The following is a 26,355-nucleotide window of genomic DNA, read 5'->3' on the forward strand; positions in this document are numbered from 1 at the left end:
CCCCTTAAGTGGAATATACATTTTTTTCCAAGCCTAGTAAAAAAAACTAGTTGTATGTACTAGTATAATGAGACTTGAAAAAGAGTGAATTTGGAAGAGGAATATAAGAGTGAAAAATAGAATTTAATTATTGAATTAATGCCTTCATTAAGGAGATGAATCAATAATATAAGAGTATTATCATAGAGAAACAATAGCGTAAGTAGATATGCCATGGTATAGGGCGTTTATGTCGCAACTTTTACTGTTATCTCAAGCCGATTACTGTCGATTTTTACTGTTTTGACCGGGTAAGAGTGTATGAACGGCACAATATGAGAGACTACCAGCGTCATAAAGCTTCACAGGAGAAAATTACGTGCACTATCAGCTTGAGATAACAGTAAAAGTTGCGACATAAACGCCCTATACCATGGGATGTCTACTTATGCTATTGTTTATCTATGGTATTATATTTATGTTACATACAATTAAATTGGTGGAAACATTAGCTCATTTCATGCGTTTTACAAACAAATTTGAAATCACTGAACGCACTGAACAAAAAAGAGAAATTAATTGAATAAATTCTTCAATTGAGGAGGAATCAATAAAGAGAATTTGAGGACAGTGATATGGTGAATTTGAAATTGGAGTTGAAGTTCAGTTTCTGATGAGAATGGATGGATGAAATAGTCGAATCTCCCATCTATACTGTGATTGATGTAACTTCTGACTTTGAATACATTTTGTTATTCCTTATCTTACACGTGTTACGCCAAGTCGAAAGTTACATTGAATGAAGTTGAAGTCTGTGTGTATCAAAGACAATATTATTTATCCAGTGGCGTCCACAGGGGGAAAACAGACTGTGAAATCAAATTCTTGAGAGGGGGGGGTCCAAAAACAAGTTCAGCAGTGTTTAAATAGCGTCTGACGATCTTCTTTGAAAACTATATTCGAGATATGATGGAGTTCATCATTAGGCTTGAGTGGGGTGACCACCCCTTAATATATCAAATACATTTGTCTGTACTATAACCAAATTTATTTTCCTTTTCACAATATTCCTTCATGATTATCATTCACGTGGAATATGTCAATGCACTACTTTCAATTTGGCAATCAGTTGAATCTGAAATGTTTTATTGCTAGTAGACAAAAACGTTTTAATACTAGAAAATTTCCACTGCTTTCTAATTCATTATTCATTCATGATACAGTTTCTATTGGAGTCACTAAGGATAGGGATATTACAGGGTAACATGTTGCTGATAATATAAACTGCGTTTTAAAGATCGAAATAGAATATTATTTGGATTTCTAATACAGAAAATAATGACAAAATATTTATTTTTTCTGTCAAACAGTCTGTCTCATTAATCTCTACACTCCTAAAATCTTCGTCAAAATTCATCTCACAAATAGAATATGAACTGATTCTAATCATAGAATAACAGTTTGGATTTTCTAAAACATCTTTCATAGATACTGACTATAAAACATCTACAAAATTACATAATAATTTGTTAAGATCTTGACTTCATTGAAAATTTCCAACTGAAAACTTAGCTCTCAACTACATTTCTGTCATTACTAGTTGACTGATACTTAAAAAATTTCTCCGAGGAATGGATACGTTTGTCAGCAGAAAATTCCATTATTTAAAGTGCATAGTTTTGACACTTCAAGAGATAGACATTTAAAGGGACCTTGAATGTCGATCCTTATCATTATTGAATGTGGATTATTTTCGTGGTAATATAACATGGAACTACAATGCTCATTTCGCGAAGTTTGCAAAGATGTTTTATTTCTTCAGCCTTCTGCGAATATTTTATTCAGGATTCTTGTGAGAGAAACTTCAAGAGCTATTGAATACTGTATTGAAGATCTTCTAAAATTTACGTGATTTAGAGATAATCCTTGTAGTACCATACAATGTTGATGTCTGTTGAAAGTGTTACTTCTCTCTAGTTGGACGATGAAAATTTTGGAAGTTGCATAAACTGAAGGTTTTCAAGTCTCTACAATAACTTATTATAGAAGAATCCAAAGGAGTTCTTGGAATACCGGTAATCATGTTTATTGCTCCTTCAACTTGGTTAAGAATAATAATTTGATTCAATATTCTTAAACTGTATTATCTCTAATGAGATTTTTCTTCATACGGGTTTTCAATCGGCATTGAATTGATATTATCTTTACAATTTTCCCACATCATTTTTCACCGATAATTTCATAGGTTTTTGTGTTCGTATCCAAATTTTCATAATAGTATAAAACTTTTCGGATTTCATTTAATCTGTAATTTTCTGAGATGATAACAATCTATCACGGAAAAAGGACATGATTTTTGGAAATAATGTCACGATTTTCGGAAAAAAGTGTTTGTATCTGAATATTTTGTAGTAATAATTCTTAGTCGTCCTACCCATACTTCAGGTTGGAAATCACCATTTGCCCGCTACAGACTCCAACATATCAGTAGGATGCTTGCAGTGCGACAAAAAAGAAATGTCGCCGTACTGTTGAAAGGGTGCGAGGGGGAGCTGGTGGTCTATTCTTGGAATTCTAATGCCAGGAGGTCGCTGATTACTCAGCAAATGAGCGTTTATAGTTAGTTACCTCCGGCGAGCTGCAATATATGTGACACCACGTGTAGAGATTCAAACAGAAACAAGATGAAGAAGCCTGGGTGGCTGGAAGGACATTCTTACAAATTGTACTCAGTTACTGGTATGTACATGCTCAATCTCTCGGTACAAGCTTAGAGCCGTTATAAATCCTACCCCTGTGCCTCATTCTACAAGTCGTGAATTGTACATTGGTGTTTTCAAGGCGATCGGGCCTATTGTAAATCGCTACTACCCAGCCTAACCTAACCTACCACCATCGACCGTACTCTTATATACGCTTCACATTAGCAGACTTTACACTAAACGCGGAATTACCAACAAACCAACATGTTTTGAGGCAAACGATGCCAGCGCCTGTAGTGAGATTCAAACTATTTTATAGCAAATAGTGAGATCCACCCCTGTCAGCATGGGCTGAATGGAAAGCTGAGGTGTTTTCTACAAGAAATGGTGACAGTATAAAGAGAATCTCATTGTAGCACGGCGCCTGTATGTATAGAGCTAAAAAACAGACACAGTCCTTCTGTGTACAATGACTTGCAGTCAATGTTTCCTAAGAGTTCGCATGTGGTGAAGAAATATACTGACTACACATCTTTTCATAGCCGAGGAATGAGAAACATTAGAGGGTGAATTCGTTTGGGGTTGATAGAGTTCTTCCTCTGTCGATTGTGTTTCTAATATGAATCATTGCAAGAAAAATCTGACAAGAAATGTAGACTACGTACGTCACTATCAAGCAAGCAAGGAAAAAGTTTTGAAAACTGCAAGGTAATTGAACTCTTTCAGATTCAAATTTTGCACTCCATGCGAAGGAAATTTATGATGTGGAGAATCAAAACAAGCTGATCTGTTCTGCTTAGTCAGGGTGGATAGAATTGGAAGATGAATAATTTTGTAACTGGACGATTAAGGTCTTTATGAAGTGCATTGTATTTATCATGAGAGTCGAAATGTAGACCAAATGAATATCCAAATACAATGATTGTTTGTTTCAAAGAAAAATAATTCTATATTTGTTTTCAATTTATCAACTTGGAATCAGTATTGAGGAAATACCATTGGAAATTATCTACTGTAACTCTATCTTAAAGTCCACTTTGAAAAGACGGTTTTCAGATCAGGTCGTAGATTTGACAACGATTTTGAAATCATAGATACATTACTTGAAAATACTTGATATCCAAAGGAATACAAGAAGCCTTGTATTCTGAACCGTGAGCTTAATACCTGGAGAGAGCAGAAAAATACATGACGAATAGAAACCGAGAAACTAATGAGTGATGCATCACATTTACTTAATTTAATTTGATTTTTCTAATAAGGTACGAATAGCTTAATAGCTGTGTGCAACGGTTCAAACTTCTGCCAAGTTCTGCATACTTTGGCAGTAAGAATAGGGAGGAGGAAATAAATATATGAATGTGACATCACAGTCACCAATCAAGGTGCTCGAGCAAAGAAAAAAATCATCAGTCTACACGTGGTCAACTACTGACTGACATTACATACATTTAAATAAAACCTCAGTCTCCAAAATTCGAAATAGATTCTAAAAAGCCGTAAAGCACTAAAGTGGTAGTATAGAAACTCTAGTAAATGCTATTGAAAATGTGGCCTGTAAAGTCACGATACTGAAGCTCAGTGCGCAAATAAAATGTGGAATTGTCAAAGTTCAACGGTGTTATTATTTACTAAATTTCTCTGATCAGAGTCTATCAGAGATTGACAATGGTGTTATAACCGAAACCGGTCTTTCTAAGTATCAATAAATCTGTGGTTTTTGACAATTTCTTAGTCTTTTTCATTGAATATTAATAATTACAACAATATCAACTTCTCAACTACACAAAAAATTGAGTGTATTATCTCAAGTTTAATTGAATTTTTTGATTCTTCATTTCCAATCCACATAAATCCATTTAAATCCAAATAATCTGGATTTAGCATGAGTTCGAAACTCAAATTCATAGAAGTTGATATTTTGGTAATTATTCATATTGAATGAAAAAGACTAAGAAATTGTCAAAAACCACAGATTTATTGATACTTAGAAAGACCGGTTTCGGTTATTACACCATTGTCAATCTCCAGAGTCTATCAGTTATTGACAATGGTGTAATAACCGAAAACGGTCTTTCTAAGTATCAATAAATCTGTGGTTTTTTACGTATTGTGGAATTCCATTGACAATATCAATTTCATATGGACGTCCTAAAGATTTTGTTCCTCTAATCCAATTTATCAGTAGATTTTGTGTACATATTGTGGATTTCCATTGACAATATCAATTTCATTAAACGGTATTTTCATTCAACAAATACAGACTACATTATTTTAAGTATCACCATAGAATAAATAATCCATCCCAAAAGTAATCAGAATACCTTCTCTGTGGTATTATATTCTAAAAAGATTCCACTAATCGTGAAGTTATCGTAAATTCACGGGAGGCTAGCGGGATTATCGGAAATATTTCATCATTCTCAAGATAGCTATGACTTTTTTAGGAATTAGACGAATCTAGGTGTTTCCTTGAGTGATCCCATGCAAAAGTGGGGATTGAGAATGAAGACGGTCCCACTGAGATGATTAAGAACGTACTTCCATAATCACTGCAACCACACCTTTGTAAATGGTTGACACACTACAATTAAGAAAATTGCCCGACTATAGTGAGATTCAACTGATTCTGTCAGCATTCCTTATGAATAATTTGAATGCTAGCTATTCTACCAATGCTGACAATCTTAAGTAAATTGCCCTCTAATTACTTCTTACGCGGATACATATCGCATAAATATCATGTGCGCGCGCATGACAGAGATGTCTATTGGTATAATCACAGTCTTTTGTGGTGTACAACAATGGGAGAGTAAACAGACGTGCCGGATGATGTGTGGTATCATTCATCAAAGTTGAGGTGATTCATAATGAGAGTGAGCTTGAAAACAAAATTTCTCGACTTCATTCTAGAAGTTTCATGTATAAAAACTGAAATTCATTGTTTTGTATTGGAATAATGAATTTATTCATCTATACATTGATAGAATTTATAATTTTCCATTATCAGTTCTATATTAAACAAATAAGATACCTTATCATTCCATTTTAAATCAAGATACATACTCCAACAAGTAGTTACAGATCATAGAATTATTCAAATTTATTCATATTTATTAATTATTACTAGCAGGTAACCCGTGCTCCGCAAGGGTATTATCAAAAAATCGACCAACTGAAATCTTGAAGAAATTTAAATAGGCCTATAACCATCCTCGGTAAATTTAGAATCTATATGCAAAATTACAAGTTAATACGTTCATTAGTTGAGACGTGATGATGGGTCATTCGTGAAGTTCCTACCTCGTACGTGTGTAAGCCAATCCTTTCCCTTATTATATTATATAGATAACGGAATTTGATCTGAAGTACAGAAGCAATGGAAAGCAGATTCATAAGGGTGGAAATATTGTTTCTTGAATCATACAATATTTTAGAAATTTTGCTGATGGAAACGTTACATACTTACTTACTTTCCGTGTCCAAACAAAATCATTAGATACTCAGATCCCATGTGAAAAAAACAAACAAAAAACAAAAAAATAATTAAAAAAATCCAAATAACGTTTTGATCAAACATTATCATTAAATTACATGTTTTCAAAAATTTGCAACCGATTGGGCTTGAACGTTACATCTCATTACTGTGATGAACGAATATTATGAAATATCCCCTCTGACTTTGATGTCTCAACAGCCGGCATAATTTTGTCTCATTTTTCGCTTCACTCTCTCTTGATGATTGATGAGAATCTTTGCAGGAGTAATTGTTCGATTCATGTCACTTGAATGAGATGTTTGATGGTTTTCATATAGTTTATCACAGCATTACACCAATGTATAAACAACATCCATAATTTATTTGAAAACAAGAGATACTTGTCACATAAAATACAGAGTTCCTGTGAGTCATTCCGTGTAATAAAATCAACTTCAGTTGGTCCCAAAATAATTATTCCTGACGTTTCAGCAAGGTTATTCACAATGCGTACCGAAGTATCAAAAGAAAGTCGTAGTAACTTGACAGCTGAGAGTCGACAGTATACCGAGTGAATGGTCATTCGTGATTTGGCAAATGTTCCCTAGAAATTCAGGTGGTAATATTGAAAGGGATTGAGGGTGGGAGAGAGATGGTGTGCGAACGAACAGTTCTGGCAAAGTTTCCGCGAACGGAGCCAACCAAGTTGAATTTGTTCGTTGTTCATCTGTTCAAGTAACCGCAAGGTCGTCTTAGAAGTGATTGATACAGTAGAGAACTGTATTAACTATAATAAGAAGTCCTCAACTGAATAAACAATCTCACCAACATTGAACAGAATATGTTCGGGATGTGAATACACAATATTTGAGCATGGGAAATGAGGTTTTGTGTGAATGAAACTAAATCTGGTCAGTAAAGAAATAAATACAACATTTTCATTCATTCATGGATACAATTATAAATTATAAAAATATGATAAGGAAGGAACAACAGGCTTGGCCCAAAACTATTCCTTTCCAAAATTTTGATAATAAATAACATGTCCAAAAAAATATGTTATATTTCTACTGTAAAACGTTCAAGTTCAATTTTCTTCCCAAAATATACATAAGCTAGAAATTTTGAATTTAGATGAATTAAAACACCAAACTATATTTAAATATATCACTCAATAGTATCACTGCATATTGAATTAAGTTATTTTATAAAATTTTGAAGCCAAAAATACACACAACCTCTCACTAAGCTTAGCTGTTTTATAATTATAACATGCTGTGTTTTATGTCATTATGGAACAGTTTCAACATCTCTGTTAACACTCTACTCTAATAGTAATCACCCAGTTTAAAGTAGTCCACCCTTCACACTAGAATGATCTTACGACGATTTAGAAAGAAATCCATCAAGTGGAAATATCTACCCGATTCTACTCACATCTACTAAATTCAACCAAATACTTTTTAGAAACCAGACATAGGTACTAAATGAATCAATTTCAGTAAACATAAATCACTGAAATGCGGTTTACAACAATTGTTGGAAGAAGAATTGCACATGATTCAGATCATTTCTTTCTGAATTGAGTCATAGTTGAATATCGTCAATCCCACTTGTTATTACAGTATTGAGATAAAATGCGACTTCGTGGCGGGAGTGTCTCAGTTTTGTGGTGAGATTTCAGATCTGCGAGTGCCTATTCCAAACAAACTGAAACTAGTGGGACGTTGTGTGAACGGGACACGGTTTGTACATTCTCCCATTCTCACAGCATCGCGTTTATGGTGCAGGTTTATGATATACACAGGGAGTCTAATTAATTGGGTTTAGGTAAAAGAGATGTTTAGGCTTTAGAATAGCAATATCTTAATATTGAAGATGATGTTTCTCTATCCACTCTGAGCTGTGATGTATTAACACACGATTTTGATGTTTTTACAACGAATTGCCAATTGACTAAACGTTGTTGTAAAACAATTGTAATCGTGTGTTAATATTAACCGTGTGTTAATATTACTTGTAAATAATGTTTTGATAATTTTACCATATGAATGATATCACAAGAATATATTATGACAGTGTATCGACAAAGAAACGGAAATAAGACAAACTAATATCTGGTACATTTGAGATCCTCTCACCGGAGAGATCAGCTGATTCACGCACATTTGAGATATCGCACATATTACACCCTTCGTGGCATTATACGATTACAACATGTCACATTGTCAACAGCACTCCACTATGGAGCACCTAAATATCAACGGAGATTCTACAATCCCAGTATTTAGATAGGGCTACTTTGAAAGGGTACTACTAATATTCTTTGTAACTGAGATTCCACAATAATAAACTTTTATGAATATATGGGAATACTGATTACCAGTAGTCCAAAGTAGCAGTGAAAAGCAGGTCTATTTCACTTTAATCTGTCAGCTTTGGCTGGATGGGGTACATTGATGTTAATCATATGAGATGCTGACAGTTCACAGTATGATTCTCTCTTCCCGCATGCTCCGATATTCACTGTTTATACTGTCAGCGTTAATCGGATGAGAAGGAATGTTGTAACTCGTATAAGGGAAGCTGACAAAATGAGGTGAATCCGAGTGCATGCGGGTGATAAATCTGGGCGATTTCGAGTGATTCACGATCAGTTGACGAACTAATTGACACATGGAATCAAGGCGAGGCCAAAGCCTTATAACAACCACTCCCACCTTATAACAACCGGTCTTTCACTAGTCACTAGTTGCAGCAACTTGTAGAAAGCATCCAATGGAATGCGAATGGCAGTGGGTAGCTAGCCGGTGTCGCCTATAGTGAAACTCAACCAAATCTGTCAGTATTAGTTAAATGCTTCACATTGATGTAACCCATAAGGATTGCTGACTCAACACTTTGACTGCATCATCAATTTTACCCTATCAGCATTGGTTGAATTAGGAGCATTAATGTTATTCATAGATAAATACTGACACTTTGAAGTGAACCTCTCCATAGAAATGCAGCTTATTTTATATGATGTTATCAGTTGGGTTAATTGTGGGGACTCCTGATAATCCGCACCCAAAACGGAGAGAACGGAACTGACTTTTTCCAGCAGGTTTCACTCTATCTTTCCACCCTAATTGACACTGTTCTGTATGCAAGGAGTGAATATGCAAGGAGCCACCTAATACAAATTAAAATAAGTTTGAGTTGTCCGTTGTATATATTAGTTACTATATAATAATCAATATACCCTCAATACAGAATTCACATATTTCGTGTATTGTCTGTATTCATGTGCAGGATAACTTGTGGCTCATCTCACAAGTCCTCAAGAACACTAAATCGAAACTGATGACCAATGATTATTGCCCATTTATTGTTAACTGAACTTTGCAATGATTATAGAAAAGAGAAAACAAGTCTTAGGCCCGGTTACACAAAAGCCGGTTAAATTTTAACCGTGATCAATTTCACGAGAACCAATCAGAGAAAGCCCTTTTTGATAAGACGGCTTCTCTGATTGGCTCTCGTGGAATTAATCACGGTTAAAATTCAACCGGCACTTAGCATTTAAAATCTTCGTTTCCGGAATTATATATTATCATCAAAACATCATCATTTCTTTATTAACACCTTTATCAGTATCAATTTTCGTTCGTACGAAGCCGTATACTGCGGCTTATAGAAAGTATTTACTCACTATAAGGTAAATATATTCCATATACCTTCTAATAGAAAGAACACAACAGAATTTTGTTTTCTTAATCGAAGTCGAAACTATTTTTTCTCCAAAATTCTAACAAGATGTTTATTCATACACCGTTTACCTCAACCACTTATCAAAGCTGACATTTCAAATCTGACATACATTTTTTCAAATGTTTCATCAAAGGCTCAACTCACACTTACGCGACTCAGGTCGAGAAGAGACTCGACTCTAGTCGAGAGCAAGAAGTGTTTTCAAATGGTGACAACGCGGAGACTTGAATCGACTGGTCTGAGTGTCACCATTTGGAAAAAAATGCTGTAGACTAGAGTCGAGTCTCTTCTCGACCTGAGTCGCGTAAGTGTGAGTTGAGCCAAAGTTCTCATCTCCACAACCACAACAACCGAAGTTGACAACCGAGTTGACAACAGAGCTGACATTCGATTTTGAATTTGAATGCTTAATCTTTTTCGTCAATTACTGTTGGTGAGGTTATGAGTGGATTTTCAGTTTATAAATAGAAATACACACGATACGAAGAGAATTCATTCTTTAACAAGGCATCCTGTAGACAAAGAGGTTGAAATCTGAGTAATATGGTAGTTTAAATACATAACCGTGGTTGGTGACTCTATTATTTGAAGCAGACGATTTGAATGAGCAAGCATGGTATTCTTTGGGGTGTTTGGGGGGTGGCAATGTGTTCTGCTCGGTTGGGGGAGAATAATGTCGGACATGGATGCGCATATTTCTGACAGCGGATATGCTATTTCTTTCGGTGCAAAGGAGGGTTGGAGAGGAAGAGAGAAAAAGAGAGAGTGCAAGTTTTCCGTTCTCTGTGAACTTGTGTCCACACCGAGAACAGTTCCGTTTATGTGTTGAATAGGCCGGATAGCAGCAAGGATAGTATATAGTTATATAGTATCTTTGGGATAGCAGGGCAGATCTCATGGAACTCTGCAGAAAATATCCAATTATTATTTTGTTCTTGTTTGGCGATTCTCCCTCCCGATATCCGGTCTTCCTGCTTTCCTTTTCCTACGAGCAGTGTCCAACAATGATTCAATTCTATTGCTTTATCATATTACATTGTTGGCTAGGAGATTTTCACTCTCCACTTGAAAGAGCTTCCTTCTGATGAACTCTGGAGCTTCAACACTTATGATCATCATTTGATTTTTTTGAAGTAGTGAAAGTGATACTATTATAGTAGTTATTCATATTCAATAAAAATACTTGAAGCTGACACAATAACAAATTTATTACGAGATACCCGTTTCGGTTGTTACAGTAATATCAATATCTGTTATCTGGTGAACTGAACTTTAAGTGAAGAGAAGCAGAATATGAGTTATGATAATAAGCGAAAACTGAAAATTTTGTGATGTGAACAACTACCATACTTAACCTATTTCGTACTATGTCTAACCTTATCTAAATTTGGGAAAGTAATAGCACAAGGTTACCTTATTCTTTCTCCCTATCATTTTCGATGATGTACTTATTGTATGAATCAATCAATAAAATAAATATGACCGTAAGATCAATGATTCGGATAATATTTTGGTCTATACCACTTAAAAGTAGAATAAAAACACAATATGTTGGTTTTTCCTCTCAAATTGTTAACTCAAGATTCAATGCTTGAGCATCAAAGCATCATCATGATTGAAACACTCCATGCTATTCCATTATGTTTATTTGTTACTCATTGTGCTTGAACCATTATTCTACAACACTCTGACATTTTAATATTAAACTGCATTCAATCTTTTATTTTTCAATAGTTTATACTTTGTTTATTCATTAAATAGTCCACTATTTTCCAAGTTATCAGCGTATTAGTCAGAATTTGAATTGTTATCTACGAAAAGGAGGAAATCTCATCTAATCTATTATAATAACGGAGTTCGATTTCCACGAATTTATTTGGAAAACATCATATTCTTACCAATTTCGACATTAATTTATTCCAAAAACATTGTTCGATTCTACAAATTTAGTTGAAAAACATGATATTCGTACCAATTTAATTTGGAGAGGAAATAAGTGCTCCGCATCTTTTCTCTCTCGACATCAATCAAGGTGATTGCCTAATCTGCTTGCAAACAGAATCATTTTTCGAAAAATAGATGTAGCCGGGAAAGGGTTTGGGAGCAGTAAGGTGGCGCCTCGCTAGCCGCAGGGAAATTGCACCCTCATCCACTAAATCCACTGTTCCGCAACCCACCCCCTTTCCTTGCTAGCAGGATTGTCGCGAAGACAACAGAAGCTTTTAATTATTGTAATTATGAGAGGAAAGCTTCAGAACGGATGCGGGAGGAATCCGTTGTATAAATGGTGCGTAGAAACTGCCGGGCTTTCGCATAAACAACAGATAGGGCCCGAAGGGGTAGAATGCGAGATCGCCACGCTTCACTTCTCACTTTCTCGCACCCTGATCTCGCTACATAAATATCTGATTTTCTATTTCAGCCCTCATACGAGTTAATACTCTACATGGCAAAAATGCACACAGACCCCGCCTCACCTATTTCACTAACGAGGATCTGACTGTGGCTCCGCTTGTCTGAATGTCCTCACATAATGGCCACCATAAAAATCACGGATAATCGTTCCCCTTGTTTTCAAAGCGCCCAAGCCGTGTAATTCGATTAGACTTGAATAATTATCACCGAAAGTGAAAAATCTTGGATTTTATTGCCACCGTAGAACTCAAACGATGATAAGTTGTTTGTAATAGGCCTACAATCACTCAAATGAGTTTCTGTTTTATAGTGAAGGTGATATCCAAACTTTTTCTCATCTTTATCATTATTGAAATAACTTTAATACCTCAAGAACATAGATGCACGATCATATAAACCTTCACAGAATTATTTCAATTATCTTGGCGAAAAACAGGGAAAATCCTGCTATTTTACAACAGTTGAGATAGATGGATGCTTATCATAGGAAAACGTCATTCAATTCATTGTTTTTCAGTAACACACGCTTAGAATTCTAAGATGAGATCTTATGCTTTGGGAGAGGAAGGTTTCGTGCCATACACGCAAAACCTTTTTCTAGTTTCAGGTGGTTTAATATCCAATAATGAGAAACAACAAAAATTGGTTAATCTTCTCCCATTCGTTCAATTTTTCCCAGAGAGTAGACTCCAATAGGTTCATTTTTGGGGATAGATTCGCATAGTTTCAGCGTTTCCCCACAGGTTAAATTTCCCACATGAAACAACAAAAATTGGTTCATTTTTTCCATTTGTTAATATTTTTCCATTCGTTCAATTTCTCCCAGAGAGTAGACTCTAATAGGTTCATTTTTGGGGCTTGATTCGCATAGTTTCAGCGTTTCCCCACAGGTTAAATTTCCCACATGAAACAACAAAAATTGTTTCATTTTTTCCATTTGTTAATATTTTTCCATTCGTTCAATTTTTCCCAGAGAGTAGACTCCAATAGGTTCATTTTTGAGGATTGATTCGCATAGTTTCAGCGTTTCCCCATAGGTTTAATTTCCCACATGAAACAACAAAAATTGGTTCATTTTTCTATTTGTTAATATTTTTCCGTTCGTTCAATTTTTGTGGGAATAGATTCACTTAGTTTTAATGTTTCCCCAAAGGTTCAGTTTTCCACCATAGGTTTAATTTTCTTCCCTAGGATACATTTTCTCCCATAGCTTAATTTTTCATTCACCAGTGAGAGTTTGTAACGAGAGTGTTGGATCCCACACCATGTAACCGAACAAACGTTTGAGCCACGTGGTACAAACTATGTGAGCTGCAGAAAGGAAATTTACGACATCGTTCTAAGCCGAAGCACATCGCAAAGTGCAGGCAACACTAGCTACGCACAAGTCCACCTATGCGAGCCCTGTTCTGGCGACAAGGTTAACGCTTTTGTCTGCCATATTTATAAGCGTTGCTTCCCATACTACAACAACCAACGACTCTCGTCTTGTTTTCCCAGACGCTGTACTGGAGACAGTCTTGTCCAAGGAACGGATAATGAGTTCTGATTCTTGTACGAGTCACGCCATTAAGACTTCAATTACAACACACTCTGATCAAATATATTCCTGTAGTTCAACAGGATTTCTTACCTGTTTCGTCGAATTGTGCATGGACAAACATGTGTAAGATCATAGCAACTGAACAAAATAAAGTACTGTACTTTGGCTAAACTAATGACAGCCACTGAAGTCGTATTATGGTGGATTTCCACATAGAACCAGTACACCAGTATATCACCACCCCATATACCAGTCATTGACTTGTACAGTGAAAATACAATCCCCATGAGTTCAAATAGGACTATTCCCACTCAGCCCGGCCGAGCGAGTATGAATAGTCCCATAAGAAGTTATGATAATTATAATTTACACTCACTGAATCGGACACGTTTACTGATACTGATATGTATGAATCCAAAACTACTTAGTTTTGCTGGTAACGCCAATGATAATATTATAATCGATTTCTAAATGGAAAATATTTTAATTTTAAGTTTTTGCAATGTATTGTATATGAAAATTTTTCACATTTTTAAAGTTTGTTTAATGATTTTGGCAATAAATATCTCTTTATTTCTTTCTTTCTAAACTTTATTAGGTCTATTTACATGCGGTTTGCGCTAAAACAAAATTTAGCGGCCCTATATGTATGAGTTCATTCATATGTTGAAGAAATTCGGTACTTGAATGAAAATTCCAAGTGGACATTGAAGCTGATGTTATTTCGCAGCTTTCTGACAAAACTTGGAATTTGATTGCTGGATTAAGTATTGGAAGTTGGAATATAACAAAGAATTTGAACAAAACAATGAAATTAGTTGTGTGTGAGTCAGTTTATCTAGTTACTAAACTACGTCATAATAATGCTATAATATTGTGGAGATTACTTTGAGGTTCGCTTTGAATATTCTTTGATCATTTTATATGAAGCATTGAATTTGTACTATTATAATACAAATGATACCTTACTATAAATACAAGTTTCATTATTGGAACGGTACATTATCAATAGCAAGAATAATAATTGAGTGCATGATTCATCTTCCAACTACATAGTACAGTGTCAATAGTATAATACCTCTTCTTACCAAAATGATACACCCATATTATCTAAAATACTTCTCAATTAATGTTCACTTGAATATTCATTTAAACTATTGTTCTTAATATTTATTTTTCACTTGAATCGATAATTAACATCGTGCCAAAGTTTGTGCGTCTCTCACTTAGACCAGTTATAGAATAGACACGCTGGGAAGTCTAGCCTCTGAAGCCAACATCTACTGCCATATCACCATATCGTGACGTCAGCATCGGATAGAAAACTTTTTTGCAGAGTTTGTTTACATTGTATTCTATCCGATGCTGACGTTACGATATGGTGATATGGCAGTAGATGTTGGCTTCATCGACTTTCAGTATGAATATAAAATGGGCCGTATCTATTCTATAACTGGTCTAACGTCTAAGGTCTCTCATGTAGAATTGTGGCTGGACAGAATCTGTCAAGAAGACAAACCAAATTTCATTGGATAGGGAAGCGATTAGTGGGATTTAGCTGCGGCAAGGGAGACGGACTCCCTGACAGAGGAAGAGAGCAGATGCCTGGGGATCTCCCAGGCAGTTTGTTCGGTCATAATGACTTTTTGTGTGAGCTTCACTTTATCTCGCCATGTCACCTAGATGCTCAGTTTGCACTTCTTTCGAACGAACCACCTTTTCTCTCACAATCTTTTCTGCTGTACTCGGGGGGTGTACAGCAGATTCAGGGCGTACAGAAGGGCGTACAGGGTGTGCAGTAGGGCATACAGGGTGTACAGCAGGGCATACAGGGTGTACAGTAGGGCATACAGGGCTTAAAGCAGAGTATCCAGTAGCTGGTGGATTGTAATGGAGTACAGTTGTACCCAATACTTTTAAATTAATGTAATGGATAATAATGGATGTAATTACCGTACCCATTAAAAAATGCATGGGATAAATACTGTGTGATATTTATGTACTGAAAATATACATAGAAAGAGTTATTATCATTATAAACTAACTTTATTATTACAAAAAAATATTTGGAACTCTCCGTACAAGTCTATCTGTCTGGGTGTAGGGATGAAATGATATTCTATGCTGAATTCCCCCTAATAATATCATCAATATTAGTTCTAATATCTAGATGTCCTTATACAGTATTTTATGAGTTCTAGATGTCTGTTATATAGTTATTAGATGATAGGTTATTATCATAGCCACCTCTAATACAAGGCCCTGGCCTACGATACAGTGTAGGCCTAGAATCTAATACATGATTGGTAAAAAAAATCAGCTGGTATTTAAATTTTTTTTTCCACCAATCGTGTATTAGATTCTAGGACTACACTGCGACGTTGCAATATCGTAGGCCAGGGCCTTGTATTAGAGGTGGCTATGATATTACCTATGCTATCTAGATGCTTGAATCCCCCCTAATAATATCATCAATATCAGTTATAATATCTAGATGTCCTTTACCTAGTTATTATTTGATGATTTGGTTATTTTTAGTTATCATATGATATTGTTATGATGTCTGATTTCTAGATGTCTTTTGTCTAGTTATTAGATGAAATATTATCTATTATATCTAGATGCTTGAGTATTTCATGCGCACGCTTTCTAAACGGTACAGAGGAAGAAGTCCAAGAGAGGTTTTTGATAGAAGTATGAAAAATACTTTTGTTTCAAATATGCAACGAATCATGAAAATAGGTTCATTTGCTTCCATCTTTTAAAAAGCAAATGCCATCAACCAGTGTTTTGAGGCTGAGGGTAGCAGAGTGAGTTCAGAAAAAGTTAAGAGTTCTCTAGAAAAACGTGATCGAAAAATTATCTGATTCTGAGCCCACATGTATCATCTTGGTTTCAACGGAGATCGATCAGTTGTTGGTTTAAACCAGGTATGTTACACATAATAAATGCGACACTATATCCATGTAAACCTAGACCGCGGTGATCATACAATGAACGTGTAGTATTCTCTATGAAGATTAGAGTAGTTCTAAGAAAGGTTCAAGTTTCTAAGTGGGTCTAACGGAGGAAGGAGCTGGAAATATTGCTTCAAGTTGATGCTGATTAAAAGAGAATAAACTTAATGAATTAATGAAAATGCAAAAATTAAGTGCTGTTCAAGTGTATGAAAAATCCGCTGAGGACTTCTACGTACAGCAAGTATTGGCAACAGAGAGGAAATCCGAATATTATTGTAGGGTGTTTTTAAGAGGTGTTATTATTGAAGGGTGTGTATTTCAATAGAACGAAGTATTTGTGCACTATTTTTGTGCAAAATGAATTTGAATTGAATGAAATTGTTTGGTGACGTTAGGCAGTTGACATAAGTTGTAATACGAGTGCTTTTAATGGATCCGCATCGCGACGTCTTCCATGCGAAACGATTTGACTGAATTAGGCTGGTGGGGGAACCAAGATCGAATCGAGGCCCTAATCGATGGTCGCAGAAACGTCTTTTGTGTGGACCATGCAAAACGGGGAGTATATCAGGGCTAATAACGCGATGAAATAGTAAGGGGAGGAGCGTCGCTCTTATTTAAGAGCTCCAAAATGGAGCTCTGCCAAAGAGTGTTCTGGGTACTAGCGGTGCAGTGCGGTACTCAGCCTCCTAAATTTCTTCTTTATTTTCGTCTGCTTAATTTCGCATCCGACTCCAGATCGGTCACCCTTCGTCGCTAAGGATTTTTTGTGCGCCGCTACTTTTATGTTTTCCAAAATAAATATCATTTCATCTCGGAAAAAGTATTTATAGGCGTGCATTTAAAAGGCAGTTACCTCGACGATTATCGGCTGGGCTGGTGGTTTTATAGGGCGATTTGCATCGTTAAACGAAGCACTCACAGCCCTCTACTTCGTCTTTGAACGATCGGCCTCTAATCCCACGAGAACAAATGACCCTCTACTCTGCTGTTAACGGCAGAAGCCTCTTCAGTTCACCTGTTCAAGATTCCTTCCATCAGCACAACACTCAACTCACGTCAAATCGAATCAGAGTCGTCGAAGCATGAGCTGATAGACTGCTAGGCTGCTACATTGTCATCAAGTCATCATCGATATACAACATTGGTAGCTCTCTCTCGAGAGACTGATGAGTGAAGCTAGAGAAGCTGTAGAAGCTACAAATCTTATAGAGACTCTAGGATCTCTAATCAAAATATAGAAGCTAGAGGAACAAAAGGGGCTTTAGAATCTTTAGAAGCTGGAGGAGCTCAAGAGAAGTCATGACAGCAAAAGAAGCTACAGAAGCTGAAGGAGGTTTAGAAACTTTCATAGCTCCAATAAAGCTATGAAAGCTAGAGAATATACAGAGGCTAGAAAAGTTTTAGAGAAGTCATGAAAGCAAAAGAAGCTACAGAAGATGAATGAGCTTTAGAAACCTTCATAGCTCCAATAAAACTATGAAAGCTAGAGGAGTTTTAGAGAAGTCATAAAAGCAAAAGAAGCTACAGAAGATGTATAAGCTTTAGAAACTTTCATAGCTCCAATGGAAGCTAGAGAATTTATAGATGCTAGAGAAGTTTTAGAAGCTGGAGAAACTCTAGAAAAGCTGTGAATGTTGAATGAGCCATAGAAGCTAATATAACTAGAGAATCTTTAGTAGATATTCTATACTTTATCAGCTAGAGAAGCTAGAGGAGCTGTAGAAGCGGAAGATTGGAGAATTGAGTGAAGCTAGAGACACTGGAGAAGCTAAGCTATAGTAGCTAGAGACTAGCTTCCAGAAACTGCAAGAAGGCTACGTTTTTGGTCTGAACTATGAAATAGTACAAACCACAGTTTATAGAAGTAGACAGTAGGGGCTATGGAATGTAGCAGCAGAGTTGTGTAAAATCAGTAGCAAAGTTGTATAAAATCAGTAGCAAAGCTGTATTAAATCAGTAGCAAAGTTGTATAAAATCAGTAGCAAAGCTGTATTAAATCAGTAGCAAAATTGTATAAAATCAGTAGCAAAGTTGTATGAAATCAAGGAGCAAAGTAGCTGCATAAACATCACCTTTACCTATCGAAGTTGCAAACTTTTAAAGAATGTATTAAACATTCATGATCGGTGGCTAAATGATGTATATTCCACCAATTAGTGCAAGAGTTCGCAATATTCTTTCAGCAAATCAACTGCCAATGAATTGGCATTCCACTGGAAGACTGTAATTCAATTTTGAATGACAATCAGAACAAGAAATGCTTGAACAAGGACAAGAAATCCAATCGATGTCATTCAGACATTAGAAAATGCCTGAACTCAATATACAAGCACTTCAATTGTTTGAATTTGTTGCTACCTTGTTCAACACTCAAGTCATCAAATCTAAACAGCAGTGTAGAGTTCAACATATTCAAATAATTTCCACACCAATCTGGCTGTCATATGTTTTGGAGAAGTATTCAAATGTATTAGTTGCCTTCTCACTTCATAATAATACGTGATAGATGATATTATAAGGATGCATGAGAAGAACCAAATTGGATAAGTCTTTTATTGAATGCCAGCACTTAAATTCAAAGTACAATATAAATAAAAATATAAATCTGACTACCCTTTTTAAATTATTTCGTCATGACATTTTTCGGCTACTAATGCCATTTTCAAGTACTCAGATTTATATTCAAAAGTAGCCCTAGAGAAAAAAAACAAAGTACAATATGTATAATCAGAACTGTGTCATCTATGAGCCAAAATAACAACAGAAAGTAGAATAAAAAAGCGCATATTTATAACAATTTTGCATTGAGAACTTTAGTTTGTAGGTTCGCATTTTCATCATCTAATGATGATTCCACGAGAATTGAATCTAGTTTTGTGTGATTTTTGTAAATAATAAAGTAAAGTAAAGATACTGTTTAAGAATTTACATGAATTCTGAAGATGATGCCAAGTATGGCGATGAAACTCGAGTATGGTTTTTAAATAATCTTGATTTCTGTGGATTTGACAATATTTGTCAAATAGGGTAATTACTTACCCTATAATAGGCTAATTACTTTTTCACCTCATACTGTTTGAGTATTTATTTGTCTCTGATAAAACTAACAACTTCTTATTTCACCGCTATGAGGGTTTTACTACGCTGTCAAACTATAAACATTTTTTTTTCATTTCATTTCAAACTTTAAACTATTTCACAGACACAACAACAAAAAATTTGTTTCGGTTGGTGAGATTTTCAGCATAGAAGTTGATCGACATCTGCTGAAACAGCTACTGTCGTTAATGGAATCGAGCTACAATATTAATATAGTTTTGAGTCATAATTATTCTTTAAGTTATTGAATTAGACTAAAATCAATATCGGAACGTTTGATGATATCAATCTCATCTTCAATACTTTCATCAACCTTATCAATACGTTCATCAGATGCAATTAGTTACTTTTAACTGCTCACTCCATCAACAAAATCATACAATTATTTGTCCACTGCACTCTGTATTCTGGTTGAATACGCTTCAAGTAAACGATACAACTCATATTGCTTTACAATTATAAATGTTTATTTCCCAAAAAAACTAAAACTACTACATCAATTACAAAAAATAATTGATAGTTCACAATTACATACAACGGATGGTTCCAGAAATTTTTTATAATGTGTCCTCTACATGTTTAGTATTTTCTGTGTGGAATTGACCTACTCCACTATGGCGTACCATGTTCTAGAGTAGGTCGATACTAAATTTGTTAAGTTTCAACAGAGTTCAACTTACAGCAGATCATAAGAATCTTAGCGCCCGTAACTAGATTGGTGACAGTCGAATTCAATGCTCAGCTGTGCCGGCATCTGCTATATGCTGGCTGACTGTTTATAAACATGCGGATTGTGTTTTTTGGGCAAGATCGATAACCTCCCGAGATTGGCGGATGGCACAGAACAGTAACAGCTACTGCCAGCTACAGCCAGTCGTTCCAGACATCGAGCCAGCAGTAATCGTGAATAAAGGCATTGTAAGAGGTTTGGCAGTGCAGCTTCTGAAGTTGGCAAGGTAACAAGGTCACTTCTGGCGCTTCTTCCGGTTTTCTACTGGCGGGAAATCAGCTAATAACCGAATAATATCATCATCATCGTATTCCTAGACATGCTGTTTTTCGGCGTGTATGGATCACCGACGGTTAACGTTTCATCTCTTTCTGTTACACTCAAGCAACCCTCCAACTTCTCATTCATGAGAGAATCTTATTCATCAACCAAGCGCTTCAAATTTCGTCCAATACTTAGAGAGAGTAGAGGCTGAATTTCTCAACGATTCTGAGTTCTCATAATGATGAACAACATTGAGTTGATATGAAATGAATACATCAAGTAACATTTTTATATTTTTTAACAATTCACAGCATGTTTGAACTCATTAGAAGATGTCATTTTCAAGAAGTGAAAACATTAAGTTCTTAGAGTTTCTGAACTAAGGCCTGCATGGAGATACTCCGTTTGAACGGAGAAATGTCAGCTGTTCGTTTAAACCCCGCATGAAACACATTATGATACATGCAACCATATATACAAATAAACGTGGTTTAGCGTTAAACGTAGTGTTAGTTAGCATTTGCTCCTAACTTGATCTTCAATGAGAGAACTTCCAAGAGATTGAGGAGATAATACTGTATTGAATCATTAAAGTTTTAAGTGAAGATCTATAGTGATAAATCAATGAACGCGAATGAAACGAGTAATAAAACTGGAGACATGAATGGACACAATATGAGACTTCTTTTTTGTTATAATCCAGTGAACTCTTTACTACGTAGTATCATGGAGATCATAGAAAACAGATACCGTTAGTATCTTAGTTGGTCCAACATAATTCGTCTACGATAATATAGGATTCAGTGAATGTAGCTCATCCAATAGATATCAGCTAACAGCTGATCCTTCCATACATCATGAACCAAGTACGATTGGTTTCCTAGTTCTTGTGGGTTTCCTAGTGGATCGTTAATTGAAATCGTTATGATTGGTTTCTGTATTCGAGTATGAGTTTTTAGTTGGCTTAAGCTCGTTCTTGAAAATCTTAAATATGGCTCACACGAGGCGTTCAGGAACTTAATTTGATTGAAGTAATTCGAAAATACTTTTCAAATCATATCTTTCTGATATTGAAGCTGATTTTTCAAAACTATTGACAGTCACTGTGAGTAAAGAGAAGTTAGTACTTCCCTTATCTCTGCTGTGAGGGATACTGAATCATTGTAACATTGTTATTACCAAGAGGACTTTCATGTTTATCCAACTATCATCGATACTCTTTCTACAGTTGAGGCGCGTGAGCTTTTCACAGAAATTTGAAGATTTTCATTGGATTTGAATGTAGCGGTAAATACTTGTCAAATTGCCTATCAATGACAGGTCAAGATGGTCTGACAGTTTTACCTCTTACAAGTATGTATAAATTTATTGAATTGCTCTTGAGAACGTTCACATAAATATAATCTTCTTTCAATAACTACTCTGAAAGATAAACAGAATTGAATATAGAATGTAATAGAATACAGAAAGGAATGGGATACAATAGGATGGAGAATAGACAACTTTATAGAATTTTTCGACCGTTTTTGTTCTGAAAGGATAGTAGCGTACAATATCAGGCTCAATAGCATTTCTCCTTCAAGAATCCCCACGATTTTAAGATCGTGAACAGATATTTATTGAAGTTTTTGATACCGTCTTGAGTATGTAGCTCTATTTACTTTATCTATTTGATTCAGCTCTATTTAATTAAACAGTTCTAACTCTTTTTATCATGGAAGAAGCGATGAAAATTAAATAATGAAGAGTTGAGCACATATTAAACTCATTTCTGTATGCGTATGAAAATAATGAAAATTCAGTTGACAGTCTTGTACAAGTATTCATTTAGATAACTCTGACAAGTGACTGTTTATCTTTTGCAATCAAGAACTGTACACTCATATCTCAAGTTTCTAGAAGGTTAGAGATGTTTCAAATGAATTCCTGTGTTATGAATTATTTTCCAATTTCTTCTCATTCGAATAATATTGTACTAGAACATTCTCAATTTACTCCGATATTCAAACATTGTAACAGTGTTATAGGCTACTTCAAACCATTTCAAGATTAACTTTTTTTCGTTATGGAGTGAATTCTTTCCTTGTTCTTGAATAATCGGTCAGCGAACTATTGGAACATCCAGCCACTGTTCAACGGCAATTCTTATTGTCAAATTTCCAGTTACGCTCTCTTACATTAGGTGCATTATTTTTGTGATAATACCCTGAGAAATTATGATGGTTGGAAAACATTCTTCAAAATAATTTCAAAACTTTGATGAAGGAAGAGTTCATTCCCTCACATTTGAGGATGAGAACGAAATGAGGATGGCTGCTTTCTCAAGTGACTAGTCAAGCTAAAAATACTCTTGCACGTGGACTCAAGTAGACTTGCAACTCTCGCACTCATTTCACCGACATTTCGCTCACTCTCTCTCACTCACTCACTCTCTCTCAAACGCACCATCTCTGTCATTCTATCTCTATGTAACACCATATTTTCCTCTCCCATTCCCTTGTCCAGAATATTGCAGACATCTGGTAGAGTTCAAAAGGTCTCTCATGAACCTGAGGGTATAAATCATGAGCACTCTATTCAGGAGAGGAATTCAATCAATTACCTTGGAATGTTATTAACATGTTGAAGTTTCAACTAATAGTTATTAATATTTATAAGCTAATTCTTATATAAGCTAAGATAATAAAGCTAATGTAAGCTTAGAAATCAAGTATAAGCTAATGCTTTATACTTGTTCCCATCCTGAAGAACCCTTTATAAGTTATACCTTCATAAGGGAAATTGCTTTTAGAAGAATCAGAATAGAAATTTTTAAGGGATTGGAGTCTATGAAACATTTGGAAACTGAGCGTTTTTTGGGAAATATATCTTTTTACCTTAAGTATCTAATGAATAAAGGATATTATTCTACTATTGCGATACATTTCTTAGTTCTAAATCCATAAAGAAATATAATTCAATTACGATTTTTCATCCCGTAATACCAATAACGAAAACTTTACTATCATTAAATAGCTGATCTCACAGTTTAAATAATTAAAATTGAAAACTACTGAATGCAGAAAAATATTTGTTTTATATTAGAGATGATATATTATAGTAGAGAAGATAAGCCTTCTCTTAAAGTTTAATGGAGATATAAAATATTTCCGTGGAATAATGGCTTAATTCAGGTCAATCAAGGCATGTTATATTTTGTAATAACAACCTGACTATCAACTGACTAGTAATCTAAACGTGATACCATGTTTATGATCTCTCCTGTCATAAGATTAATGAGCGTATAAGATTTTCATCTGACCATTATTCTTAATGTAACGGTTCCGACTATTATGTTATTGATCAGTAATCGAGTACTCTCTTCATTGAACCCATCATTTTGTGAGTAGTACAAGCCATGTCAACATAGAAGTTTGTCATAACAATATTTTACTAAGATTTACGTTGGATGCTAGAATGTATCCACCGATTTACAATGGCAATAAACGAAGAGATTGATTCATTGCTGGATCTACGGTAGGCTATAATATGATTTCAACTAGTATATTATACTTGTCATGTGCACTAATAGTTGGGCATATGCTTGAATTTATGTATAAAGCCTACATTCGACCTTTTTTGGAACCCCGATTCAAGATTGTATCATTTTTCATCTGAACTCCCCACGGATTTTTGAAGTAATTCTTTATATCATAAAATTTCCTGCCATTTCAAGTCCACTTGAAATTCAACACCTAAACATGTCCTCTGTCTCATATTCTCCAGGTTATATTTTGAGTATGTTGAGATAAGGTTTATATGATAGTTTACTCTTTTTAACTATAATTATCGTATGTGCTCAACTTATTATTGTTAACAAATCAAGTCCGGTTGTTAATTTATTGCTAATGCTTTGGGACAGGTGAAGAGATTTACTTAGTAACCTTTCCAACCGATAAAATAAAAAAAAACCTATTTGGTTTCTAGTTTCTGGCTCTAGGTAACCAGAACGTGATTGGCTAAGAAAAGTGTACTAGAATACGTCCCTTTTACAGTATTTTTGTTGACACTTGAACTCTTCAGTACAAGTTGGTTTGGGATTCATTGATAGCTCCATAATTTTCCAAGTGCTTTTCCCATTGTTTATCATGATTTACATGGAAAAAATCTTCCGATGAGTTGGGCCTAATGACTTGTTGGAGGCGCGAGAAAAAGTGTGGGGTGAAAACGGAGAGACCAAGGTGTCGTTCGTCTTTTCGCACTCACTCTTTAATTAAAATGCAATTTCAGCAGAAAAGAAGACGCTTTCTATGGGCGGAAGGTGAATAAGTCACAGGGTAGAAGACGCTAATGTGTTCCACTTCACAGGGCTTCTTTCATCTTCTAATTGGCCTGTTATTCATTGGATGCAAATTCCACTCGCCTTTTGAAAGTGAAAAATTAGGTCCTCACCTCTTTGACTAATTCCACAAAAGAGTCATCTGAATAATGGAGGTTCACATTTTCTCAATCTTTCCACTATTTTTGATCGAACACTCCCCACTACAAATCATTCCATAAGCGCATTAATGGGGCCGGTGGAGACTAATGGCACCAATTCTGGAAAAATCAAAATTCTCCCTTTCTAAAATGATGATGGGTGGTCGTATACGGGAAATGCTATTCATTTAGGAATGCAAAGTATTGTACATAATTTTCTAAAAACGTCAGGGCTACTTGAAAGTAAAACGTTTATAAAACTTGATACTGAAAAGTCTTTAAAAAGGTACTATGGTATTATTTTACATTTATTGTACATTGATATCACATTTAACATTCCATAGTATAGCATCCCGCATAGTAAGCTACCGTAGTGGTAGAGACATTTGGAAGATAATAAATACAAGAGGTTTTGTGATTTCTCTTTTCTTATTCTTTTTATCTGTTCCATTCCATTAAAGAAATTTGAACGACTCAATTTTGAGAATTTGAACATCAATTTCTCACCAGGGGCAAAAATAATTGAAAGTTTTCTCTAAAAATATATTTTGCAACTGTGAACGTCAAGGAGTGCTCAAGTATGGTGAGTTTTACAAAATAATGAAGTTTTAAATTTTAAATTTTCAAACGAAGTATTTTTACGATATTTCTATTTATTTATTTCTCAACAATTATGACAGTAGTTGTGATTTGGAATTCGTAAAATATGCTAAATTTCCCAATCATACATTTAATAATATACATTAAATACCCAGTTATATATTAAAAGTATATCTAATATAAATGTATTAAATTTATACATGTAATAAGGTAGAATAGGACAGAATACAGACAACGTTTATCGAAAAAGAACAAATAATCTCAAGCACACCTTGAACCTTAGAATTTAGCCTACATTTGATATAAATCTTTACAATTTCCTAGTGTTTTAAATTTATTTCTATTTATTCACCAAAAATATTCACAATACA

At 35.0% G+C, this 26,355-nt stretch overlaps 1 protein-coding gene across 11 annotated transcripts in view; it reads left to right on the forward strand.

Moving 5' to 3' along the window:
* Positions 1 to 26,355, forward strand: part of LOC111044890 (nuclear factor 1 X-type) — a 300,946-nt gene that overhangs the window by 159,459 nt on the left and 115,132 nt on the right. The window lies entirely within an intron of this gene.

The sequence above is a fragment of the Nilaparvata lugens genome, chromosome X (genome assembly GCF_014356525.2).
Source record: "Nilaparvata lugens isolate BPH chromosome X, ASM1435652v1, whole genome shotgun sequence".
Classification (NCBI taxonomy): domain Eukaryota; kingdom Metazoa; phylum Arthropoda; class Insecta; order Hemiptera; family Delphacidae; genus Nilaparvata; species Nilaparvata lugens.